The sequence below is a fragment of the Panthera leo genome, chromosome B3 (assembly GCF_018350215.1).
Source record: "Panthera leo isolate Ple1 chromosome B3, P.leo_Ple1_pat1.1, whole genome shotgun sequence".
Taxonomy (NCBI): Eukaryota; Metazoa; Chordata; class Mammalia; order Carnivora; family Felidae; genus Panthera; species Panthera leo.
The window spans coordinates 12,168,366-12,189,085 of record NC_056684.1 but is presented as its reverse complement, the minus strand read 5'-3'; the positions used below and the strand labels follow the sequence as shown (position 1 = coordinate 12,189,085).

The window sequence follows — 20,720 nt, the reverse complement described above, 5'->3', positions numbered from 1 at the left end:
AAATTTTTAAAAATTAGAAACTGCTTTCTCAAACCGACTCACATTTTGGAATTGCATATATGGGACCTCAGGCCTATACTAGGAGTTTCATTGAGATCTCTTACTGCCCCCCCCCCCCGCCGCCCCCCTGCAGACTCATGGCCCAAGCAAGCTGTTTCTTTAAGCAAGTGAAATGGCCGGCAAATTCCTCCTCGATCCAGGAATATCGTTGCAGCAGAAATTCCTCGAAGTTTCCAGAATGTGGATGCCACACTAGAGCGCTAAGGTAGCTTCTGTTTTATTTTCCAGCGGAAATCAGGGAGGGGAGAAATGTGTTTTCTCAGTGTGCTCTCTTAACCCAAAAGTCCTGCTTTTGACATATAACCCTGGAAGCGGGGTCAGGGAGGTCAAGAGCCGTGCACTTTCCAGTAAGGTGTCCTGTTTTGCTAATCAAAGTCTTTACTACTATGAGCAAGTACTAAGTTCTTTCACAGGTATTTACTGCAGTGTCTGCCAGTGTGTGCATGTGTGTGGGTGTGTGTGTGTGTGTGTGTGTGTGTTCTGCTTCATGTTTCATGGCATCATTTCAAATACCCCCTTCAATATGCAAACCGTCTATAAGCTGCTGTTGTGTGTTTTATCATATAGCTGGCCTCATTTATGTGTTAGGAACATTTTATCCATTAATTTATACCAACCAATTATCTATAGACCCAAGTACTACAAGCCCTTGCTTTGGCAATTTGGAAATCAACACACAAGTTCTTCTGGCTTTAGGGGACAAAACACTCTAGTTCACCACTGTGTCCGTCAGATTGGAAATGTCTCACCTAGAGCAGCAAAGTTGTCAAAGAACTCTAATGCGGGAAACAGACATGTAGGGAAAATAAAAAATTTCTTGTGTATCTTCCTTGGTCCGTCATAAGAACCAAATTTTGAATATTTATTGGTATGTCCAACGGAAACAATGGTCTGCAGCATACCTCGACTCAACTAGTTGTGGAAGGTTTAATCCTCTGTAGACCAGTGTGAAAGAGGTGACCAGGAAGCCAGATTAGAATGAGCCCCATTCGGCACCCGGGTGGCTCAGTCGGTTAAGTGTTCGACTTCGGCTCAGGTCATGATCTCATGGTCCGTAAGTTCAAGCCCCACATCTGACTCTGTATTGACAGCTCAGAGCTTGGAGTCTGCTTCAGATTCTGTGTCTTCGTCTCTCTCTGCTCCTGCCCAGCTTGCTCGCTCACTCTCGCTCTCTCTCAAAAATAACATTAAAAAAAATATTTAAGGAATGAGCCCCCGTCTGTATGCAAAACTCTAACCCAAATCTCACACATGAAGAGTCAGTGGATCATCAGTGAGACTTTGGTCTTTATCTCCAGCTTCTACATACCTTGAAACCCAAATTCTGGACAAAGAAGTGTTTTAGGACCGGAACGCAGGGCAGCAAGGGCTCTGAAACCAAGCAGCCCTGATCTCACCAGGTCTAGGTCTAGTGTCGGAAATTAATTTCACCTCTAAAACCTCACAAACCTAACTGCTCATTATTGAAGTGTGCCTCTTCCCATCTACCCCATAGATTGGTTGGGAAAATTAGAGAACGTTCTTGAAAGGGCTGGCCAACTCAGAAAAGGCACTCAAAAGAGGTGGCTTTGATCATTGTCACAAGTGAAAAATTCTCACCCCAAGCCACTATCTTTGTCAAAAGACCATGATCTATTATAGCTATTATGTTCTCCAGTCTGCACTATCTTCTAAAAAGTTGACTAGAAACCTGGCTTCCGTTGTGATGATGCCCAGTCAGCCACCAACCTGTAGAAGGTGCATTTCTTGCCACAGGTGTTGGCCAACAGAAGTGCACACGCCAGCTGCTGGGCCAACTTGCTGGAGGTGAGCAGGGGCCAAAGATGGTTACTCAGAGCTTCAGGTTGAAGGGCTTTCTCCACGTGCATGACACTGAGCTAGGAGCTGGAAACCCAACTCAAAAGAGAGTCCTTGTCTTCAAAACAGCTACCAAAGGCAATGGAATAAGGCAGCCAATGCCCAGCTCCATAAGAGTACAGAATACAGAGCTTCGAGCTTACTAAGCCCAGCATCTGGGGGGAGCCTTGAAGATGGGCAAAATTTGAAGACGGGAAACTGGAAGCAAATACGTTGCAGCAGGCGGGGGCGGGGAGTCACTTCCCTTTCACCAGCAAAATTATCAGAAAAAGGTAAGAGTTGACCCCCCCCCCCAGAGCCCCATGGAGTCAGGCTGGCCTCTTGGGCCAGGCATGACTCCGTGTGGGTGTTATATGGGGACATGGGCACAAGCACTTCTCTGTCCCGTTCCCTCTGTGGAACTTCAGCTTTGCTTTTTTTTTCTCCTAACAACATAAATCTAGGGACACACTGAAAAGGAATGTTCCTGTGCCCACTGAAGGCTAAAACTAGAGCAGACAAAAATGGATTCAACGATGCTTTAGCAATGTGTATGCAGTCAGCTTCTATAGCTTGAAACATGGGGGCACAGAATCTCGAAATTCTGCCTCCTAAGCTACTGACTTAGGAACAGACCTCAGATAATCTCCTCCACTGCCATAGGCAGAATCTGCAGGAGAAGTCATTCCAGAAAGTTCCCCCGAGCTTGAACATCTGTGGCTCTCAGAGATTTCATTCCTGGCCCAGACTTCCTGTCTCTGCCAACCACTATGATTAAAAATGCATCCAAAGTAAACCTCAGACAACTGAACCTTCCTCATCAACGTGGGGGGCACTTGGTGCTAGAGGGTGGTCACCCCAAGTCATTTGTAAACGTTGCCCCAGGTGCTCAGCAGCTGGCTGGAATGGCTCATGAAATTCTATCCCAGCTCCCAGCACACCAAGAAGTAACCCAGGGAAGCCAACAACCCCATCCCACCTGTGGAAATTAATGGCGCCAGCTCAGCATGTTGGCAGAGAAAAGAAATTTACACAGCAAACAAACCTGCTGAAAAAATTGGAAATATTTGCTTAACAGGAGCACATTGATTAAAGTCACTCCAAGATCAAATTACTCTCCCAGCCCCGGGCGATTTCACCCCGGAGGGCAGCAGACTTGTATTGGCAGAGTATTGATGAAAAGCTCTCTCTATGTCTAGATGCGCCATATTAAGGGCGTTAATCTCAGAAGTGGCCCATAATTTTACTCCTACACTCTTCATTTGGAAGAGTTTAATTCCAATACAAACAGTAATAAGGAAATAAAACCATGGATGTATGTCTTTCCAATACCCGTCTTTGGTAAGAATCTTTCATCTTTATGGTCAATTAAAGCTCATCTTAAACATAAAGTTAAGCTCGTTTCAAACAGTCTTCCAAGGTTATTCGGGCTTTCTGAAATCCTCTACAATTTAAAGGAAACTAAAAAGCAGAGCCAAAGCCACTTCTTAACTACAAAGGCAAACAAGTCATCAAATAAATGTTTAACAGGAGCGTTATCACATCACCTATATGGACAGCATATTTGTATACGAGGAGGACATACATAAGGAGGGAGCCATATCAGAGAAATTAGCTGTTCCAAGAAAGGTCCCTCACCTGGTACCTGAAGAGAAGGGCATTTGAGGGACAGGCCAAGGTGGGCAAGCTACATAGGGTAGTTTATCGGCTGTTTGAAGAGGCTGGTTGGGTCTCTAGGCCAGTGCAGCTAGCCAGCAGAGAAACCAGTTCCCCATGGCCACCCTGAAAATAATTCATATTCCATTTGCCACAGCACTGAGTAGGGGCAGCCTGGGCTTTGTGTGCCTCTGCTCCCTGAGATCAGCCATGATGAAGCAAGAACATCTCACACCCTGGCTCAGGTGGCTTCTCCTGTGACCCTTCGAGAGATGAAAGAGCCCGTGCCTCACGCTAGAAAAGGACACTTCGATGCATGTCTTCTTGGCCCAGGTGCCTAAATATGCAATAGCACCAAGGCCCAAGGACCTAAAGGTAGCAAGAAAAAAAAGCAAGATGCCTTGGCACCGACTGCCTACGCATGCCTGGACCTCCTAGCTTCTGCTGCCCTGTCTCCAGCCAGTAGCACTCCGGGCTGCCCACCCCTCCCACGCAGGGTGTTTGGACAATGCTGAGCTCGGGCCTGGAATCACCCTCCCTTCTTCACTCCCAAGCGTCCATCTCCAAGCCATAGGAACATGCACCTCTCCCCCCATTCAGGCCCCCCGTCTCCAGCCGAGGACAGTCTGCTCTGGCAGACTAGACGCCCAAGTTACAATGTCAGCGAATGTTCCAAGAAGTTCCCCTGGTGGACAAAGGATGAGCTCCCTGCGCCCTGCTGGAAATCAGAGAATCCACACTTCCCACCCAGCCACCTGCCTCTGAAGAGGGTATGGAATCCACTCTGCACACATGTGCTTGTGCCACACACACACACACACACACACACACACAGGGTCGCACTTAGATGGGATTTGCAAAGGTTTTTGCCTATATGAGTTCATCAGGAACCCAGAGGGGGCAGGGAACAGGAACAATGGGAAGAAGGAGATCAATGGAATGGGGGAGGGGCAAAGACAGTGGTCACCACAGGAGACCAGGGGAGGGAAGCCACCATGTTTCAGCACCTAGGTACCAGGAACTGTTCTGGGTATGCTTTTTCTTCTTTTCCTCATTTAATCCCCACATTACTTCTCTGTGAGAAGCCAGGGTTCCAACACTGCCTGCACCTTAGAATCACCCAGGGATCCTTTAAATAATACAGATGCTGAGCTCCAACGGCCTCACCTGAATCGCAGTCTCTAGAAGTAGGGCCCTGCATCCATGGGTTTTAAAAGGCATCCCAGGGGTGCCTGGTTGGCTCCGTTGGTTAAGCATCCAACTCTTGATTTCACCTCAAGTCATAATCTCACATCATGGTTCGAGGGATCAAGCCCCACGTCGGGCTCTGTGCTGACAGCATGGAGCCTGCTTGGGATTCTCATTCTCTCTCTCTCTCTCTCTCTCTCTCTGCCCCACCCCTGCTCTCTTCCTCTCTCTCAAAACAAATAAACATTTTAAACATTTATAAGAAATAAAAAAAGCATCCCAGGAAATTCCACTGTGCAGCCAGGACTGAGAATCACCCTGCCAAGAAACCCTAAGCTCCTTTCCCAATCTTGTATTATGACATATCCCCATAGCATTGAAAGAGAGCAGCCTCCACTGGGTGCCTGGAGACAGCCCTCTTGGGGCCAGCTTCCTGCCATCTGAGCCTCTGCCCCGGGCCCTAGACCTGCCAAAATTGCAATGAAGTGTCACCCAGAGGAACTCGGGATTTTTGCTTGGCATGATTCAATTAGGGGATGAATTGCAGTTAAATTTGGCTTTCTGAAACCCCTCAAATTCCTAAGGCTGTTTCAGTCCAGTCTTGAAAATACAAAATCATATGCCTTAAAAGATTCACAGCTTTTCAGATAAGAAGTTTTTCTTTCTGGCTTCACCCAGATGCAGAGCCACCTTGCAGGAGATCCCCGTCGTTTGATTATGATGTGCGGTGAGCAGCCAGATGTCACTCTGAAGAATAAATTTTTTGGCTGAGGAGAAAATGCATGCTCTACTTCCTGATAATTGATTTGCAAGGTTCCAATTTCAGTAGCAAATTGCTTCTGCTGCCCAGGTATTTCATATCTCATATGAGCACTTAGAAAACTCAATATTCCTTATGCCGACCAAGAAACGACAAGAATTGTAGTTTAAATTTTGGATCATTTCTCTACTTTTAAATACACATCGTTCTAAGTGGTGCTGGTTACAAACAGATCAGGGTAGTTTAAAAAACTAATAATGTTTAATAGTGTTTTTTAAGTGGCCTTTAAACCCTAAGAAAAGGCTCCGCACGGAGCGCCTGGGAGGCTCAGTCGGTTAAGCGTCTGACTTTGGCCCAGGTCATGATCCCATGCAGGGTTCAAGCCCCGCGTCAGGCTCTGTGCTGATAGCTCGGAGCCTGGAGCCTGCTTCCGATTCTGTGTCTTCCTCTCTCTCTGCCCCTCCCCTGCTTGCACTCTGTCTCTCTGTGTCCCAAAAATAAATAAATATTTTTTTTTAATTTAAAAAAAAGAAAAGAAAAGGCTCAGCACTCCCCAGCCATGTAATCAGTCCTGATAATAGCAGCCCTGAGCCAGGAATTCACGGCGCTGAAGGACTCTCGTTTACACCCGAGGAAATAGGCTGGGGTTTGCTCAGCCGTCGATGAGGGAACCGGGGCAGGAAGCCGGGCTCTCAGTACCCAGACCAAAAGAGAAAGAGCAGGGGACCTGGGTCAAGCTTCCAGGCCTTCAAATCCCAGCTCTGCCCAAATGTGAGCCCTCAAGGAACGCCCTGCATTTCCCTCTGCAAGGCCTCGGTTTTCCCTCTGTAAACACAGCAGATTGGGAGACAGACGCTCAAGTGTCTTCTCCAGCCTGAACACTCTGTGGCCTGAGGACCCCGGGTCAGGCTGACCCAGACTTGATGCCCAGCTTGGCCGCTTAGTGGCTGTATGGCTCTGACCCTCCCTTTCTTCCTCCTGCATTTCTGTCTCATCGAATGTGAAACTCAAATGAAAAACAGCTGTCGTTTTGAAATGTTGTGGCCACTAAGGGATTCCTGTGGGGGGCATGCCTGGCAAGGGGGTAAGTGCCCCCGGAGGGCTGCTTTCACTAATCATCCCCTGGGAAATGAGTTGAGCCTGCAAAGTTCCTCTGTCATTCTAACCGAACTACCCAGGCCTTGTGCTCCCTTTGAGAGTTTACCTCTCGATTATCCAGAATTACTCTTTTTTTTTTTTAATATGAAGTTTATTGTCAAGTTGGTTTCCATACAACCCCCAGTGCTCATCCTAACAGGTGCCCTCCTCAATGCCCATCACCCACTTTCCCCTCTCCCTTCCACCCCCCATCAACCCTCAGTTTATTATCAATTTTTTAAGAGTCTCTTATGGTTTGGCTCAGCTCCCTCTCTTTTTTTTCCTCCCCTCCCCCATGGTCTTCTGTTAAGTTTCTCAGGATCCACATAAGAGTGAAAACATATGGTATCTGTCTTTCTCTGTATGACTTATTTCACTTAGCATCACACTCTCCAGGTCCATCCACGTTGCTACAAAAGGCCATATTTCATTCTTTCTCATTGCCATGTAGTACTCCATTGTGTATATAAACCACATCTTCTTTATCCACTCATCAGTTGATGGGCATTTAGGCCCTTTCCATAATTTGGCTATTGTTGAAAGTGCTGCTATCAACATTGGGGTACAAGTGCCCCTATGCATCAGCACTCCTGGATCCCTTGGGTAAATTCCTAGCAGTGCTATTGCTGGGTCATAGGGTAGGTCTATTTTTAATTTTTTGAGGAACCTCCACACTGTTCTCCAGAGCGGCTGCACCAGTTTGCATTCCCACCAATAGTGCAAGAGGGTTCCCATTTCTCCACGTCCTCTCCAGCATCTATAGTCTCCTGATTTGTTCACTTTAGCCACTCTGACTGGCGTGAGGTGGTATCTGAGTGTGGTTTTGATTTGTATTTCCCTGATGAGGAGCGACATTGAGCATCTTTTCATGTGCCTGTTGGCCATCCGGATGTCTTCTTTAGAGAAGTGCCTATTCCAGAATTACTCTTGACCGCTCTTCAGTAACTGCCCTGGGCACCACATGAAACCTTCCACACAGGACCCGCGCTCCTGATGGGTGGGGTCAGGGCAATCCTGACTTCCAAGGGCAATCCTGCTGTCTGGGGACCACTGCCCCAGAACAGACCAGCCATGGGCTGCCCCCACGCCTGCAGGTGCCCTGCTGCTGCTCAGACGGGCTGTCTCCCCCTCGTTCCCTTTTGCTTTCTCCCTCCACTTGCCCCAACCCTTCACTTTTATCCACTTTACACCTCATTTTCTTCCTGGCCCTTCCTTTTGTCCCCTTTTCCTATGAAAGGCCTCACTGTGCTCCCAGGACTTGAACTTAGCCTTTCGATGATACACATCCCAGCTCTTCCGGGTAAATATTTCACTGCAACCTACAAAGCATCACACTCCAACACAGACTATCACGGCCAGTGTCTCCTCCAAATGTACCTCAGTTCTTTCAATAGGATCCTGCCAAAACCATCCCACAAAGACTGAAGAAAAGGCCATGAGGTCCTGAATGGGGACAGGGCGAGAATAACACCAGACCCTAGAATCCATGCCCTCCAGAGTTGATAGGAAATATAAAACTACTTGAGCCAGCATCTCATCTGACAATTGGGACCCTCCTACCATAGCTCCACTACGTGGTCCCCATGTCATTTTTGTTCACATCCAATAAGGAAATGTTTGCCTCTTGATGTTAGCCTTGTCATCTGTAGAGAGCTCTGATCATCCAAATCCCTTCCTTAGACCATCTCCCTGTGGTTCCTTCCTCTGTAGCTGGTTTTCTGGATGAGGGGCTCCCAACACGTCTCCATGGGGACCTGTGCCCTCTTCATGTCAGCCCTTCACATGGATGCCATGCTTCTCACTCACGGGAATCACCCCACTTGTCCCTTGATGCTTCGTGACCATTGCTGCCTTCATGCAGCTGGACAAGAAGTCTGGAGATAGATCTCAGCCTAGGTCCAAAGTAAGGCAATTGCATTGAGAGAAGTGTCTGATTCAGGGAAGGGGGTAGAACAAGTCTTATCGGGGAAGTGCTCTTTAAGGCTCAAATACCCCCAAGATATTAAGACATCACACCCACCAAAGGAGAGCCGTGAAATTGCAGTAAAAAAAAAAAAAATTCTGTTCACTCAATCCCGGAAGCCTTCTCCTTAGGAGAGGAAACATCCCAGGGTTACAATGCCCAGAGTCCCAAGAAAGCAGTAGGACACTCCAGGAGTGTTTGTTTTAGTAACTTTTCCTCAGTGCTCGTCCCTCCCTCTCTCCACCTATTTCTCTTGCGCTCATGCACAGAAAGGGTAATCTATCACTTCCAACACGTAGGACCCAGATGCTAGGCTGCTGCCAGCAAATAGGGAAGAGGAAGGTAGGGGTATCAGGGATTCCTTATCATAGAAGGTGAGCTTCAGCAGGTATGGTCTAAAACAAAGGCAAGAGCCACTCTCTTGTAACTTTAGTTGGCCAATATCCCCATCTGTTACCATGATTGCTATCTGATACTGTTTATGTGCAGTACATAGGGAATAGAGAGAAACAGAGTCATACAGACCCACAGACACAAACAGAAGAACATGTACACACACACACACACACACACACACACACACACACACACCTTTGCTCTCTTCCAGGCTTAGCAAAGGAAAGAGAAGATGATGCCTTAAGCCACCACTTCACAACCTCAGCCCTCTATTCTGGGCTTTGAAAGTGTCACACATGTCCCTGCAAGGGGGCGTCACTGTCCTCATTTAACAAATAGGAAAACTGAGGCTCAGAAAAGTTAAGTAACACAAGCTCTACAGCTGGATTGCTTAGAGCTGAAATTCAGATCCATATCTGTCACATCCTCCCGAGCCTGGGCCTCGGCACTCGCCATTTCTCTTGATGCAGGCCACAAATCACCGTCACTTGAAGACGAGCCCAGCACAACCCCTAATTCCGTGCTTCAATACGTTCAGTGATCTCTGCTGATAAATAACCACTGTCCCCGCCAAGCAAAAAAGGCACACGCAAAGGAAACAGAGATGAGCAGTCAGCAGGAGTTGCTCTGGTCCCGTTCATCACAGCCCCAACTATTTTAGAACCACTGTAATAGCACACGATATGCAACTCTTCCTTTTTGTCTCAGAGTTTTCTGTTTGGGCAGGACCCCGAGGGGCCTGAAAAGCTGAAAACAGCAGTGACGCTGGGTGCCCCCATCACGAAGTCATGTGGGGGACATAGCAGGCTGTGCGTGCAGGAGGCAGAATGCCACCTCTGCCTGCAAGGGCCAGTCACCCACCTCCTTCCTTCAAAAGGTGGCAAGAGAGAGAAAGTTTCTTCAGAGGAGTTGAGCTGGGCTGTAGGGGTTCCCACACACCTCCACAGTATGTGGGCTCTGTCGCTCGATCTCAAGCTGCGTGAAGAAACTTCAAAAACGTTAACACAGGGGCACCCGGGTGGCTCCCGCGGTTGAGCGTCTGACTCTTGATTTCAGCTCAGGTCATGATCTCACGGTTCGTGGGATCAAGTCCTGTGTTGGGCTCTGCACTGACAGCACAGAGCCTGCTTAGGATTCTCTCTCTCCCTCTCTCTGTGCCCCTTCTCCACTCTCTCTCTCTCTCTCTCTGTCTTTCACACACACATGTAAATAAACATTAAAAAAAAATGTTTTGAGTGTTAACACGGAGCATTTAGGAGTCATAGGGATTGGCGTCTACACCTTCCTGGGGAGAGACTAAGGATGAAAGGCCGTGATTCATCCTCCCTGCCTGGTGGCCCAGCACTGGACCAAGGTTTACTTCCACAGGTAGCTGGCAAAGGTAAGTGGGGTTTTGTGGTTGCTGTTTGCGGGGAAGAGCCAGCCAAAGGTCCCATCCAAGAGGATCCTCAAGATATTAATTATTCTAGCTTCATCTTAAATCTTTGTATCCAGTGAATATCCTCCCCAGTTTGTGCTTCTTCAGGGAGGCCTTGGCGGTCCCTTGATCTTCTATTGAAAACTTCAGTTTGTGATACACCAATGGAAATTCCATTTGGAATTGTTATAGATCAATTTGGGGAACATTATCTCCCTTATGGTATTCAATTATCCTATCCATAAACATGGTATGTATTTTCATTTACTTAGGTATTTTTTAAAGACCTAACAAAATTGATAAACCCCTAGCCAGATTTATCAAAAAGAAAAAGGAAAGGACCCAAATAAATCAGGTCACGAATGAAAGAGGAGAGATCACAACCCACACCACAGAAATACAAGCAATAATAAGAGAATATTATGAGCAGATGCCAACAAATTGCACAATCTAAAGACCTAAATGAACTTTTATATATTTCATCTGCAAGAGTCTTACATATCTGGTTTTAGATTTATCTCCCAGGTACCGTATTTCTATTTGTTTTAAATGCTATCACATATTCTGATGGCTACCTAGAAATGCAACTTAAATTGTGTTCATTTTATATTCACAGAAACTATTAATAATTTTAATAATTTGCCTGTAGATCTTTTAGGCTTTCTGTATAGAATTTCATGTCTAAGTAATAACGTTCTTCCTTCATTTCATTTAATTTGTTGCTTTGTCTAGGATTGCAGTACAAAGTTTAAAAGATGCAGCTTGAGTAGGCATCCTTGTCCTGCTTCTTATTTTAAAGTGTTTCTAAAGGTTCATCATTAAGTATGAGACTTGCCATGGATTATTTTAGGGAAGTGCCTTTATCAGATTTTAAAAGTTCTCCTACTTCACTGCGAATATTTACCATGAATAAATGCTAAATTGTATTGAATAACTCCTCTATATCAATTGCAAAGTGTATATGCTTTTTCTTCCTTAATTTCTGTAATCTAATGAACACCATTAATTTCCCATCTAACTTAATCTTACATTCTGGGTTTACTCTAGTAAAACCTTTTCACTGTAAAGCATATTCTGCCTGACATGAATATAGCTCCGTGAATGAGCTATTTGAATGAGCCTTTACAGACTATTTGCTAATAAATCTTTTCATGTTTATGCTTATGTGTTCTGGTGTTTCAGTTAAAAAGCATATCACTGTTTTTTACTTACGTTTAAGCCATTCTGACAATCTGTCCAAACCAAGTTTAGAATATACACACACACCTGCACACACACACACACACACACGCACATATACATATAGATGGTAAATACTAAAATATTCGAATTCATTTTACTCTTTTTGTGCTTTCTGTAAGTTGTTTTTTCCAAGTTATTTTTTTCCCTCTGTTTGCCATCTTTAACAATGATTGTAATTTGCCTTAATTTTCTTTCTCTACATGTGTAGAAGTTCCATGCACTATGTATCCCTCTTGGTTTTTAAGAAACTATCTCTGGAAGTTCTCTAAGACCTGAATAAAGAGGTTTTTTTTTTCTTCCAAGAGCATTTATATTTACTTAAGCCAAATGGCAGGAGGTTCCCCCAAATCATTACTACCTCAAACTCAATGAATTCTCTTCTTGTGGTCCTTGGATCTTGCAGTCAGTGTAAATTCTCGCTCTAAACCCATGCAAAGCCCAGATTGCAGTTAAAAATTCTCAAGGGACATTTTATTTAGGGTTAGTTGTTGTCGCTGTTGTATTCCTGAATCTAGAGCCAAGACTGATGCAAGGAAGTTTCTTTTTTGTGGGATTGACTGTGTGGACAATCCTTGATTCCCTAAAGGCCCATCTTTTGTTTATTTCTTGTTTGCTTGCTTGTTTAAACCTATTTATCACCGTTTCCCATTCTCATCCCCTTCCCTGATATGGCCAACCATTCTCATGTGTCTGATGGATATACTCAGTTGAATAGTTACCCCACCAAAAAATTCATGTCTACCCAGACCTTATTTGAAAACAGGCTCTTTGCAGCTATAATCAAGTCACAGTCAGGTCATCCTAGATCATAGTTGGTCTTAAATCCAACATGACCAGTGTCCTTATAAGAAGAGAGAAATGTGGACACAGAGAAAGACACGGACACACACAGAAGGAAGACAAAGGCAGAGACCGGAGTGATGTATCCACAAGCCAAAGAACACCAAAGATTACCAACCACCACCAGAAGCAAGGAGAGAGTCATGGAATAGATTCTTTCTCAGAGTCTCCAGAACAACCATACCGACACTTTGATTTCAGACTTCTGGCCTCTAGAACAAGAGAATAAATTTCTCTTGTTTTAGGCCACTCAGTCTGTGATATTTTCTAGCACCCCTAGAAACCTCATACAAGACCTTACCATTTGTTTTCTTGCAAAACATGAATTGCTCTCTACGACTATAATCTCAAGTTACACAAATAAGATTGTGATGGGGTCACTTCTGCTTCCTTCGCATTTCTCCTGGCACTTTCTTTGTGACAGACCCGTGGCATATGTACATCCGCTAGTGTGTATTCACCTGGTCCCAATCCACCCACAGTGAGGGGCGCCTGGAAGGCTCCCAGCACCTATTTCCACCACAGCTTGGGATAAGCAAGTATACATGGGTCAAACGACTGTGTGACCATTTCTTTTGTTCATAGACCCTCAAAGTAGGATTGCTAGGTCAGAAGGACCATGTATATTTAACCGAAAGCACAACTGGTAGATTGCTTCCCAGAATGGCTGTACTTTTCTCACTGCCAACAAGAGTTTCCTCGGTCCTCACAGCCCTCCACCACTTGTCATTACATGGTTCTCTACCCTTGCCAATGGTACGTATAAAGTAATGTTACATTTTTACTTGTATTTCTCTGATTAATAGAGTTCAAGCAACTATTCATATGCCTGTTGGTTTTTTTTTTTTTAATATAAATTACCTGTTTGTGTCCTCTGCCCATTTTTTTTACTGTTGGGATCCTGTCTTATTACACGGAGCTCACCCAGTGGGGGGCTCAAATTCATGACCCGCGAGATCGTGACCTGAGCTGAAATCAAGAGTCAGATGCTTAACCAACTGAGCCACCCAGGCACCCCAAGACATAACAATACTTTCTAAAACAAGTGATTTGGTGCGGAGAGAAGCATTGTGTTTTCATTTTTTCCAAATTTTTTCAATGTGTCCCTTAGTAAATGACAATCGGATACTGCATTCTACTGGTTGTACTGCATTGTTTGGGTTAAAGTATATGAAGATACACAGTCGGGAAAGAAAGGAGTATTTTAATAGCCTTTGTCGATAATTTTAGATATTCTTCTTTAATAATACACTACAACTCATACATGGTAGTTTCCTAAGGGCTATTTGCAATGCGGAATCCAAAATTACATCAATGAGCTTTCTGCATCCTGTTCAGTAAAATCTCACTGGACTATCTTGCACAATGGATCTTTATCCACGTATGGTTTTGTAGCACTGTTCATTGATCATTTGGGAAATATTAATTCACAGAGCTGAACAGATCTTCTGTATGTTGACATATATCTTTACACAGTATCAAAAAAAGGCACGTTTGTTAATGTCACTACCAACCTCATCAGAAGAGTCTTGAAGTGTCGGGAAGCTATCAAGCTTGCGATGGTGGACGTAAGTCTTCCAAAATTCTCATATTTGCTTGAAAGTTTGAATCATTATATCACTGACATACTGTCGGTCCTTTTCTTTGAAATGACAAGCTCGCTTTTTTCATCTCAGAGAAAGCGAGGTGGGAGGTGCTGGGTTGCGAGGTGGGGGGGGTGGTTTACTTTCAGCCTCAAAGACTCTGTCCTAAAGAGCTACCAAGGCCAGCAGCCGAGACAGCCTGGCCCGGAGAGGGAGGGAAGCCCCGGTTCAGACCCCTCACTCAGCAGCAGAGGCAAGCTCGGCCTGTCCTGCGACCACCTACCCGGGAGGCCTTCTGGCCCCACAGATCCAAGAGCTGCCTGCACGGACCCCTCTCCAGCTGAAGGAACTTCTCAGAGTCTCAAGAGTCTTACCTGTGAAGCAGATAATAACAGCAGGTGTTGACCACAAGTCACTGAGCACCTGTTGTCTGCCAGGCTGTAGCTCCCAGCAGCGAACCAGCCAGACAAGCTTCAGCCTGGAGGCACTTATGTTCTGGCGGTGAACACACGCGGGACCCTGTGGCGAAGATAAGGGGTAAGAAACGAGAGAATACACGCTAGACCTGGCTCACAGGGCCACTTCGTGCAACTGAAGAGACTTGAGGCATCACCTAATCTCCTGGCCCCCATCTGGTAATCCCACACTTCCAGAACCCCAGACAACCATGAAATGACGATCACACTGCCTTAATACCCAGTTAGCTCCTATGGAATTGTTGTAGTTAAGTCAAAATAGTTTTATAAGTTCCTGCACATCCCACCATGAGTGTCCCCTGGGTCTGAGTATCACAGAAGAGTCATAAAATCCTCACCTTTCAGTATAGCTGGGACAGATCGAAGATATGAGGAATGTTATTTTATTTTTTCAATATATGAAATTTATTGTCAAATTGGTTTCCATACAACACCCAGTGCTCATCCCAAGATATGAGGAATTTTAAACAAAACCATCTCTCTCCCTCCCTCCCCACCCCCATTTTCTCTCTCCCTCCCCTACCCTGTCTCCCTCTCTCTCTCTCTCTCTCTCTCTCTCACACACACACACACACACATACACACACACACACACACACTCACTTCATGCCACCATTAAGACTCCATTCTTTTAGGGTCTTCAAGGAATTCTGGTCTCCTAGGAGTGCGTTATAAAATGCAAATCACCCAGGAGGGGGTCACACCCACCGCCACCAACAGTTTACAATTGAGTTAACAATTAACTCCCTAGAAGGGGTTTATAGCTTGTAGATCTCAGAGATCGTACCAGCTCTCACCCTTGCAAACAGGGGTCCCCAAACAAATGAAGAAAGTCAGGCCTAGAACGCGGAGGCACCTTCCCGCAGAACACACAGCCACGGGCGGGAGCATCCAGTGGAGAAGCCCTCAGTCTCTCTCCGGGTCTCCAAGGCCTCCTGTTCCTTTGGGGATAATCACACGCTTCCAAAGGAGAGCAGGTGTAGTTCCCTTCCGGAAGGGTTTCTTTCCCCTCCAGGCTGCAGACGCCCAGCACCATGTCTCTGAAGCGCAGGGAGTTGTTCTAGAAGCACACAGCTGGTTCCGCAGAGCTCACACCATGGCCTCCACCCTGGCTGCTGCCTCCTGGACCAGCCCTCAGCTCAGTCTCCTTCCTCCGGGGCCATCCACCGGGCTCCCCAGTGGGGCTCCAGCAGAGGCTGCCTGTCAGCCCTCCCTCCATCTGTGCTTTACATGTGCACCTGACCCAGCTCAGGTTTAGGGCTCCTTTTCTGTCCAAAAAGAGGAATATCCGATGGCTATTGTGATGAAACGCAGGCATCTCCCTGTTAGCACCTAGGACACCCCCGACTGGGTGGCAAAAATGGAAGGAAAGATAAGACATCTAGAAAACAAGGCAGGGAAGCGCTGAGTGTTCTTGGGGGAGACCCTGAAGCAGGCTGTCTGCGTGCCCTGGAAAGCAGAGAGAAGAAACAGTAACCCGCGCAGAATTTCACGAAGCCGGTAAGGATTCTGGATGGTCTTAGGTGACGTCGAAGAATGTCACAAACCCTGAAACTCCAAATGTGCTTCCAGGAAGATGGGGCGTCAGGGGTGAATACACGTGAGCCTTACCAAGTTCCTCTCAGTAATTCACCTTCGCTCTCACTGCTAGGAGCTCCTCTTGGATGGACACTAAAGATCCACCCACATCAGAACTTCCCAAATGGTTGCTATTTACAACAGAACGAGTTGGGGTTGTTCTATTTTTTTTTTCCCAGCCACCACTGTATGTGTCCGGTGTGGCTCACTCTGACCTGAAGTCGTGGGGATACAGATGTGTAAGGTGACCCTTCCCCCCCACCCATCCCCCACCCCCAGTCACCCCTGCGAGCCTTCAAAGGGTTAAAGCTGGAGAAGAAGCTTTTAAGAACAGCTGGAAACAAAGTGCTGCCCCCAGGCTGACAGCGACCAATAAAAGGTCAGGAGGTTGAGGGAATCATTTTCCATGGGAATAATTTTCTAAGAGAAATGGTAAAGTTATTTAAATCACCAGGTGGGACATATAAAGGACAATCTTTCTTGGTTCTCAAGAAATGGATGATGTTTGACCTCGCGGATTTTCGCCTGCCTCTGATTTATATCATGAGAGCAAAACCTTGGTAATATTGAAGGATTGCTTGTGTATAACGTCTTATATATATATTATACTTTTTTTTTTAATTTTGTGAAACAAAGCCACCTCTTTAGGGCTAAGCACGGGAGAAGGGAGAGAGGGACATAGAATACTGATACCCTTTGACTCAGTAATCCCACTCTTGGGAGCGCCACCCCAAGAAATATATTCAACCAGTGAAATAAGCTTTATGTGCAAAGATGCTCGCTGCAACATTATTTATGATGGGGGAAAAAAAACCTAATGGCTCAGCAAAAGGGGGTGAGTTAGTAAATTATTGCCCATCAGCGTGAGAGAATATGGTGGGTCACTGATAAATGCAAGGTAACAACACGAGAAATGTCACCTTAAAAAAAGCAGATATAAAACAATATGCACAGGCGGATAGTGACTGTTACTCTGTATCTTGAGCACACAGAGACTAGAAAGGGAGAGGTCCTCTTTCTCTCAGTTTTATTTGATGTTATCTTCTTTTCTGTAATTAAAAATGGAAATGAGGGGCGCCTGGGTGGCTCAGTCGGTTAAGCGTCCGACTTCAGCTCAGGTCGTGATCTCACAGTTCACGAGTTCAAGCCCCGCATTGGGCTCTGCGCTGACAGCTCAGAGCATGGAACCTGCTTCCAATTCTGTGTCTCCTTCTCTCTCTGCCCCTCTCCCACTCGCATTCTGTCTTGCCCTCTCTCTCTCAAAAATAAATAAACATTAAGAAAAATTTAACGGAAATGAAAATGTTCATAAATTATAGAAATGTGGTTTAGTATGTTCACAGAGGTGACGGTACGCCCCTGCGAACATACGAGAAACCACTAAATTGGACATTTTCAATGGGAGAATTGTACGGTAGGTGAATTATATCTCTATAAAGCTGTTCTGAAACATGTGATTTTGTTTTCAAAATGTGAGCCACTTTCAAGGAAGAGAGAAAAAAAATTGTTTCCAATTTAAGCAACAGCGCCATTCCACAGTTGGATTATACAAGATTTTCTAATAAATTCTCAACATAATTTATTAAGTTGGTGACAAATACGATCTTGGACCCCGTTTTAACCAAAGCACACCCAAGGTACTTAAGGAGACAAGATCCTCCCCGGTTCCCCGTGAGATGGGAGAGACACTGTTGGAAAAGAATTTCTCAAATCAGGCAGATGGAATTCAAATCACAGATCAACAGCTTAATCATAGTATTGCTCTGGGCAGCTTACTTGTCCTCTCTGAGCCTCTGTTTTCTCTTCCATAAAAGGGAGCCAATTCCACCAAGCAGACATGGGAGGTGTGAAAATTAAAATTCATCATGCATATAAAGCATCTGAGACATAAAAGATGTCAGGAGCTGCTATATTTTTATTGGAATATAATATAGATGCACCGGGACCCAGTTCTAAAATTGCTTTGGGGGCGCCAGGGTGGCTCAGTCAAGAGTCAACTTTTGATTTCGGCTCCAGTCGTGATCTCATGGTTTGTGGGTTCGACGCCTGTGTCAGGCTCTGTGCTGGCACTGGGGAGCCTGCTTGGGATTCTCTCTTTCTCACTCACTCTGCTCCTCCCCTGCTTTCTCTCTCTCTCTTGTTCAGAGGAAGGGATCCTTCCACAACCATGCCAAAAGGGTCTTCCGCCTTCTGCCATGACAAGCCTGGTCAGTTGTCTGCACACATCCATCTGTCAGAGCTGCATCTGTCTGAACTACCCCCTGAGGAAGCTGAGGTATTTTCTCAGAGGCGGACCACCGGCCCTGGTCACTGGTCATTCATCCTGAACAGACTGACCCAACAGCAACCATATTTGTCCGTAAGGCCCATAGCACCTCACTGGATCCCAGAAAGATGAGAAAGGCTTCACCCACAGGATCCCAAGCCAACCACTCAGTTCAGTAGACTAGAATCACCTAGAACAGTTCCCAACAGCCATCGGGACATTCACAACAAAACTGACTTCACCCCATAGTGAATATCCTGTCACATAACAGTGATCAGAGCCTTAGGGTCATGAAGTCCCCAGCTTGAATATTGTCTCTACCCCCTTAATAGCCTTGAGTCAAATCTCAGATACTCACTTAGGTCTAAATTCAATTTATCTCCTTTGGAAAATGGAACTTCACAGAGTCTGACCTATTGTACAGAAGATTAAATGAGACCAAACACCACCATAAACATTCTCTGGCACATTCGATGCCCAATAAGTGGTAATATTACCCTCCCCCTTCCTCATTATGCTTTAATTGATGAGCTTCTCTTCTGCTAAGATAGGATCATCCTTGGGCGCCTGGGTGGCTCAGTCGGTTGAGCGTCCGACTTTGGCTCAGGTTATGATCTCGCGGTTTGTGAGTTCAAGCCCCACATCAGGCACTGTGCTGATGGCTCAGAGCCTGGAGCTTGCTTCCAATTCTGTGTCTCCCTCTCTCTCTGCCCCTCCCCTGCTCATGCTCTGTCTCTTTCTGTCTCAAAAATAAATAAAACATTTAAAAAATTAAAGAAAAAAAAAGATAGGCTCATCCTCTTCCTCATTCTCTGTCCCCTACTTCAGGGCCCCAGCCCCACCCTCTGACCTCTTCTTCTCGAACCAACAAGCCCCAGGACATAAGCCTCCAAACATCCGTCAGCACCAACTCGGCCCACGGCATATGGCCCCACGCAACCTCGCCATGATCTCATCCAGTTGGACTGTTATTTTTATAGACTGGTATTAAGAAGCATAAGCCAGAAATTTTATATACACTGTCACGCTAGGTATTCTGAGGTCTGCAGTACAGATGGAACGTTCCTAGGATTTTATGGTGCAACACATGGCCCCCTACCCTCGTCCTCAGACCCCACACTCTTCTCTCCAGGGCCCAGAGGAAAGTGTCGAAGGGCTCCACGCTCCATCCCACCCAATCTCCTCCTCTTGTGCCAACCAAGATTCCCTGCCCTAGTCACAGTCAGCCAAGCAGCCGTGACAGAAAGACAGCCGATCTCCAGGGGAAGCCGGGAACGAGGCAGGGCGCCACCACAGAAGAGCCATTGGTTCAACAAACAACCTGTCAACTAGGAAGTTAAGCCGCTTGTCCCCACCAGCAATCTTGCTCCTCAATGCCCAGGAAATAGGAACAGAGCAAGGAGGGGGGCTGGGAGGGCAGATGTTCCTATCCCCCAACCTCCCACTGAGGGCAAAACAAGAATTTCACCACTGTTGGGCATGTAATGGGGTGGCCAAAACCACAGTAAATCATCTGGGTAAATTATGAAACATAGCCATGGATTTTTGTTCTGTAATTATAATATATATATTTTTTGGGGGGGTTGTCTCTTTTTTTTAATGTTTTATTTATTTTTCTGAGAGGGAGCGAGCATAAGCAGGGGAGGGGCAGAGAGAGATGGGGACAGAGGATCGGAAGCGGGCTCAGCGCTGACAGGTTGATAGCAGAGAGCCGGATGTGGGGCTCGAACCCACAAACCGTGAGACCATGACCTGAGCCAAAGTCGGACGCTCACCTGACTGGGCCACCAAGGTGGCCTTATGTTTCTATTTCTCTAAGTAGAAAAGCAAAGAAAAGGTAAAAGCACTTTGGTCTAATACAAGGGAGAATGGACACTTCAATAGAAACACCACCTTCCCATCCCTCCCCCACCTCCCTCTCTCTCTCTCTCTCTCTCTCTCTCTCTGTCCCTCTCTCTCTCCCTCTCTCTCTCTGACCTGCACTGCTTTTTTCACTTACGGCTTGCATCTTTGACTCTGTCACTCAATAATTTGCTGTCATCGGTCGTGGTTTCCTTCTTGGTAACTGCAATTATTTGAGAGCAACGTCCGCATGATCGTCTTTCTTCTTCCTCCTTGGCAACTGCTCCAGGCTCTGCCTCTCGCACGCCCCATCTTGCCACCTCTCCCCACCCATTCTTTTGCCTCTTTCCCTCCTCTGTCTGCCTCACCCTTCACCTGGTTGGGAACGTCTCTGGAAGACAAGCGACAGGGTCACTGGCGTCTGTGCCCATGGAGTGACCATTATTGCCCCCACACAACACAGTGAGTTCAAGGCCAAGC

The 20,720-nt window shown here is 46.1% G+C and overlaps 2 long non-coding RNA genes across 2 annotated transcripts; both read left to right on the top strand.

Annotated features, from left to right (window-relative positions):
- Window positions 1–1,203: 1,203 nt before the first annotated feature.
- LOC122221654 lies at window positions 1,204–9,942 on the top strand. The gene is made up of 3 exons (XR_006203362.1): window positions 1,204–4,322; window positions 5,419–5,590; window positions 8,348–9,942. It is a non-coding gene; the product is annotated as an uncharacterized LOC122221654 (long non-coding RNA).
- A 374-nt stretch (window positions 9,943–10,316) lies between these two features.
- LOC122221655 lies at window positions 10,317–11,571 on the top strand. Its single transcript, XR_006203363.1, has 2 exons — window positions 10,317–10,377; window positions 11,146–11,571. It is a non-coding gene; the product is annotated as an uncharacterized LOC122221655 (long non-coding RNA).
- The last annotated feature ends 9,149 nt before the right edge of the window (window positions 11,572–20,720 follow it).